The sequence below is a fragment of the Oreochromis niloticus genome, unplaced genomic scaffold (assembly GCF_001858045.2).
Source record: "Oreochromis niloticus isolate F11D_XX unplaced genomic scaffold, O_niloticus_UMD_NMBU tig00000124_pilon, whole genome shotgun sequence".
Lineage (NCBI taxonomy): Eukaryota > Metazoa > Chordata > Actinopteri > Cichliformes > Cichlidae > Oreochromis > Oreochromis niloticus.
Window position 1 is genome coordinate 1 of NW_020327067.1, and position 6689 is coordinate 6689.

Here is a 6689-nt window from a genome sequence, read left to right on the forward strand (position 1 = left end):
CTGCACGGCTTCCCAGCCAGCCAATCAATCTGAGGTCTGCCTTTCTTCTCTCGTCATATCTCAGCGACAGATGTACAAAGAGCAATGCAAATCACAGCCAAAGTACACGAAAGTCCGCTGATTCACCAGTACAAGATTATGCTTCTAGTCCACCTAGTTTTTGAGTTACACGACGTTTTGTAACTCCAAAAAACAGCGTTTTTCGCCTCTCACCGCAATCTATTCTGACTGCTCATCACCCTGTTTTCCAGGCGCTCGCTCTCTTTCCCAGTGCGCAGTTGGTAATGACACAGGTCTGCAACCCAAAGGTCGTGGTTCAATTACACCTTGGGCAACATGTTTTTTTCCCTACAAATTAATACACTATCACAGACCACTAATTCATTTCATCAATTTGATATTTGATATACCTTTAGTCCCACAAGGGGAATTTATATGATTACAAACCATTATGTTTTAGAAAAAAAGAAATAAATGTGCATTGAACACTCAGGGGTCACTGTTAAAAAGTCTCATGGCAGTGGGGTTAAAGGACCTCCTGAACCTCTTGAGTCCTGCAGAGCAGTGAGATGAGCCTCTGCAGCTCCTACTGTCCTGAAGACTGTTCTTATTACTGCAGTCAGTTACATAAATCTATCTATCTATGTATAATACAGTACATTTTAACATACTGACCTTATGTTTATTTATGTCTTTTTAACCATTATTTCAAATTCACAGAATCCTGTTTGAAACATTTAATGAACTTATAGAATTAAATTTCTGCATGTTGTTTTTGTTGCAAAAAAAATCTAGTATAATAAATTTAAATTTACATATATTTTTCACGTTTTCAATGCCAATTTTGTGTAATGGCAAAGTTCCCACTACCGTGAATGCCTCTTTTTTATGTCTCTGGCTGACTCCTTAATCTCCGCCCAGTCTCTGCTCCATCCCTGCCGGTAAGCCTGCTTCTGTCTCTCTTCTCTGAAATAAAATGTCTATAAGCTGTTTGAGTGATTTACCGAGTTGTTGTTAGTGAGTTATAAGCCAGTCGAAGTATAAGTCATGTTAAAGTAACACAATGGCTGCTTTTTTAGTGAAAAGTTGTAATTTAGTATTTAAAGAGTGTTTGGTATGCCCCTAAGCGCTAACGCCTAGCCTAGCTCCTATAGCTAGTGTAAATTATATGGTTCATTTGATTGTTTAATACAGTTATTGTGTTGTATTTGGTTCATTCAGTGTGTTAGTGTTTCTGAGTCTCTTAGGGAAGCTGAATTAGTTCTCCTCTTCACAAATCAGTCAGTTAAAACGGCCTCATTCTATAGGTTGTAAGGTAATGAGCCGCCATTTAGAACCACTGATTAGCTGCTGGAGCAGCAGGGTCGCAACTTCAAAGGAGCCATTTTACCGCCTCTGACTGAAAGCCGGGAGAAAAGAGTCACGTGCCTGCCGGTGTCTGTGTTGTGGTTAATTAACAGAAGGAGCAATAGATGAGGATAAAACACATAATATAAGAATAATGACATTTCTTAACAAGAAGAAGTTTTTTTAATTAATCAATTTTAGTTTTTAGTAAATTTTAAGAACTGTTTAACAAACACTTTTGTACAGGTTGTTTTTTTAAAATAAAACCTACACCTGCAGCTCTGTTAACTTCTCACTTGTGAAAAATTAATGAAATCTAAAAAAGGCCACCTTCAAATAAATAAAATGCAGCAGTGCACCATTAATATTATAAATATGATATGTAGATATTAAAACAACAGCATATTAAATGATACTGTGTGCAGGTAATATTTTAGGAAGCAGAATTTGAATGCAGACCAACTCAAATGTGAAGCCTACAAAAATATCATCCAAGCTTTCATTTATGATTGTCATGCTTGAAATTGTGATGTCAGAATTTGATAAAGGTGCAGTGCTAGTGTAGCAAATCACTGCTTATGAAATCTACTGTGTTATCTAATAGCACCAAACTAATAGAGCTATCACATAACTGAGAAACTTGTGTGCTTATTACAAATGGATGAAACCACATTTACCTTAATGAAGACAGTAATATTTAATAAGGTGTAGAAAAAAGAGGTGAGTTGTTTGTGCTGTGGTAAACAAAGAAGTGTACTGAATCTTTGGACTACACAGAGTGATGCAGTATGACTCTGATGCTGATTTGAGTGTCTCATTCTGTATTTTGTGCTTTGTCTTTGTTACACAGAGTGAACGAGATCTTTGGTTTGCCTTTGCTGGTAGTTAACAGTGATTGTAACTGAAGCAGTATGAACCTGGCATTGTGTAGCACATTTGACGACTTACATACAGTAGTTTGACTTTTTGTGATACGTTTCCATTTACTGATTGGCAAAAACACAAGATTTGTGACCTGTAGCAGCAAAGCCCCACACAGGGCCTCTGACTGTCCCTGAAAATGTCCCTGAAGTTAGTAGCCCATTTATGTATGATTTAAATTTCATATGGCTTATTGAATTCAAACAGTTAAATGTCAGATGTCTTTATCCAGGTGTTCATTTGTCCTTATGTTGTGGATTTAAGTAGCAGACAAAACAATGAAAGTGTTTAGGAGAGTCCGTATAAGTGGTGGCTCAAACACTTAAGAGCTGCACAGGTATTGATTCATATGTCTCTCAAATTCTGCTGATGTATATATTAAAGTCAGAACACTGTAGAATACTTTGCCTCACTCGGTATAAGTAATAGCTTTAACAGTTAAGCAATAATAAAAACGAAGAGAACCAGAGGTGTGAGTGGACATTGTTAGTAAATTACAGCCAGTGTGTCTAATTAGTTTATTACTTATTTAGTGAATATAATGATTTTACAATTAAATAGAAATGTTGCCAAAAAGGGACATTGCAAAATACATAAATATTCCTAGCAACGGGTACAATGAAAGGACTTTTTAGTGTAATATTTAGGACATTTAATTTAATCACAAACATTCTGCACCTCTGTTATTGTAACATGTCAATATTTACATGTAAAACCTCATCATGTAAAACATGATGAGGTTTCTGTTGCTTCTGATTACAAGAATTACTTGTATTTAATGTTTTTAACCTGAAAGACATAAAGTTTTGATTTTCACACTTTATTAGCACTGACCTGTTGTAGAAAATGTTTGAGCCACAAGCTTCTGTGTAGGAATATTTGGTGTATCCTGCACTTGTGCCAACAAATATTGGTGCCTGTTCTTTGCATTTCTGTAGTAATAATGCTTTTATTACACATGCTAAAGCCATGTGAGACCCTGCAGTTCAATTATCTCCTCTTCAGACTACAGTAAACTTAAAAAAGCTTAAAGTAATTTAGGATTTACTAGTTAATTTGTGTCACAGTAAATTGGATTGTGTGTGAAGAGCTCAACAGTCTGAATCATCTAACAGTGATCTGATGAATTGTTTCCTTTCTCTAGACTGCTGATCTGATCGTCTCAAGTCTGGTAAGTAAAGGTTTTCTGAGGTGCAGTGCTGGAAATGTTCTCATGATAGGAGATTCAGTGTAGTGGTGTGAGTGAGCACAGCTATTGGTGATCATCAAAAGTCATCAAATCCTAGTAAAGTCTGTGTAAACATTTCCAGACCTACAGAGGTCCGTAGGTTATTGTAGCAGCACATATTTTTTCACATTAGAGCAGCTCATGAACAGCAGTTAGGTACAATTAAGTCTTCAAATAGGCCTTGTGGATTCAAAAGCTTCTTTCCCTTCAATAATTAAGTCACTGTCTGAAAACTGCTCTTGAATTAGTCTTTTATAATTAAAGATTTGTTGATGACTGGAAACAATCAAAAGCACAGATACAGCATTCATTTCTGTATTTTATGGTTAAATGATCTACAAAGAAATTATGGTCATATATATTTTAATTAGGCCTTTAAATCGGTCATTATAAGTATGTCCTAGATTAGTGGAGTGCTTATGGCTGTGTATTAAACATACCCAAATGTGACTGAAATATGTAGAAACAGTATTGTTTACTTTTATGTTAACGGTAATGTACTGTATTTTTCGGGTTATAAGGCGTATGCAGCTAACCAAATATTCAGATAACTCAAACTATTCAACTCATTCACAGTAACTCTCAACATTTTCAGTGGTAACACATAACAATACACTAACTTTTTCTGTTCAGTCCTCTTCCACAAATCTATCAAATTCTTCATGGATTGATCGGTTTGAAATCTGCTTCGTACGCATGTCTCTAAACAGGTGCCAGATTCTCATACACACACCATAATATTATGTTTAAGGACAATAGGAATTACTCCGCGAGGCACCTGACTACTGTAGCTGTAATGCTCCAACAATCCATCAAGCGCTGCAGCTTTGTAGCTTTCCAAAGTCGTACTAAAACATTTTGACAGATGTTGAGCGCCGTGTAACACATAAAATTGGTTTGAGGTCAGCAAGCACAGCCAGAATTAATACATACGGTAAACTGTTGATTTTTGAGAAAATTAAAGGCTTTTAAATGTGCCTTATAGTCAGAAAAATACTTGGAAGCCATGTTTATTGAAATATGCCTAATTCCAGTCTCTTTCTGTCTTACAGGTGACCTGCTGCAGAATACCCTCTCCCTCTATCATTAACAAGCAATTCAGTCTGTCCTATCACTCTCCCTCTCCCTGCTCCATCTTTTTTGACAAGCCATTCTATCTTCTATCATTCTCCGCCATGAGCTCTATCTAAGTTGACAAGCTTGAACCTGAGTTGAAACGCAATCCTGTGACTTGAAATCAAGTTTTACCAGAATCTAAGTTTTGGAATTGAAGTTACCAGAACTTCGTCGATCTGTTTTCAGAATTCTGAGAGATCTCTGCTCTCACTGCTCCATCTTTCCTGTCGTTAAACTCTCTCACATCCAGTCATTTTGCTGGAAATCACAAGTAGAAACTTGAAATTACAGTAGTAGAATTACACTACAGTAGAACTCACAGTAGAAACTACTTACACAGTCCTACATTTGTCATTTTAATTTTTACATTACACTTGGAATAAACACTGATAGCTTGGCTTACGTGTGCAGTTACTTGATAAATTATATAAATACACACCTTTTCAAGGTTTATTTGTAATAAGATAATCTGGTTATTTGTAATACATACATTCAGACTGTTATATTCACATAGATAATAAATTGGATTCAAATATATTTTTCAAGTCTGTTTCATTGGCTATAACATTTGACTGCAAGTTTATACTATTATTATTTAAGGACAAACCCTTTTTGTCACTCTGTAAGTATTCAGTTACAATTGTCATCTAGAGGCTGCCCTGAGAACCCAGACTTCCTGTTTCCTGACTGCTGCAGAACATCCAGCTGAAGAATCTTCATCGCCTGTCATCTGATCACCACACCATCACTCATATTTGCTTAAATATTAGATATCTTAAAGATTTACACAAAGTCTACTTAAAAGTTAAGAGTTTATTATAGACTGTTGATTGTTGAGATTTATTCTGTATATTGCTTTACAGAAGTATAGACCTATTGTTATCCAGTCTGGTTAAAAAAATAGAAGTAACAATATACAGTTTTGAAAAAGCTACAATAAAACTGTTTTTAAAGAACTTTCAATAAGTTTTATATAGAGTTTGTATTTAAGTCAGCCTTTTACATCAATTACATAGTTATAAGAACACTCATTTGTATAGTTTTACATTTCTCCATTTAATAGATTAGTTTTTCAGTGTATACAGGTTGAATTTTGTTTACATTTGTGTATAAATATAAGGTCCAGTTTGTACTTGCACAAAATGCCAAGGAAAGGTCAAAGGTCGCTGTCCAGAAGCTTAGACGGCAAAAGGAGAAGGAACAGGTAAATGTTTCTCAGAGTGGTGAGGAGGTAAAGGTGTCTGTTGCAAGTATTCCCAGTCCAGAAGTGCAGAGCAGTGCTCAGACAGCTGCAGTGTCTTATGCAGATGTGGTAAAGAGAGGTGTTTGCTCATCATCTGTGCCAAATGCTAAAGTACAGCAGGTAATCCAGACTGAACCCCAGGTAACTATGCAAACGCAGTGTGATGGAGAAACTCCAGGACCGTCTCATGTACAGATTACAAACAGTGAAACTCATCCACGAGTGAGTAGCATCTGTGCATCCCGAAGCCAGGCTTCTGCTAAGTATGGAAAGTACAGGAATCAGCAATGCATGGCGAACAGTTTGGTTTTCCTCTCATTCTTACACGAGGATGAATTCATTACCAGAGCCGATCTTAACCGTGTGTTGGACAAAGGCCATGCCGTGTATTCAGATGCCAGAAAGAGGTTTGTGAACAGCGTGTTTCTAGCCTGTGATGAGCTTCCCACAGTGGTCACCAGCCGCAGACACGAGTATCAAGTGGACATGTCTCAGTTTGCTCATTATGGCACATTTGATGGTACAGCTCACCTTCCGAGCCTTGAACAGGGACTACAGTGTTTGGCTTCAGCGGTTCGCTATGCTTTGCTAGTCATGGGAGGAACAGTCATTGCAGTTTGCAGGCTGACTTCAGGTGAATACGCATACTTTGACCCTCACCCACGTAAGTCTACAGGAATGCCATTGTCGCTAGCTGTAAGTGGTGGAACTGCAGTTATGTTAAAATTCACACGTCTTAACGACATGATTGACAGGATCAAACGCTTGTACCGAATGTTTAGCATCGCGCCAACCTGCACTTATGAGCTACAGCCTGTCGAGTTCCACAGTGAA

General features: G+C 37.0%; 1 long non-coding RNA gene across 1 annotated transcript; it reads left to right on the forward strand.

The window, feature by feature from the left end:
- The first annotated feature begins 2203 nt into the window (after nucleotides 1-2203).
- On the forward strand, nucleotides 2204-4982 carry LOC112844394 (uncharacterized). The gene is made up of 3 exons (XR_003217137.1): nucleotides 2204-2228; nucleotides 3413-3439; nucleotides 4549-4982. It is a non-coding gene; the product is annotated as an uncharacterized LOC112844394 (long non-coding RNA).
- The last annotated feature ends 1707 nt before the right edge of the window (nucleotides 4983-6689 follow it).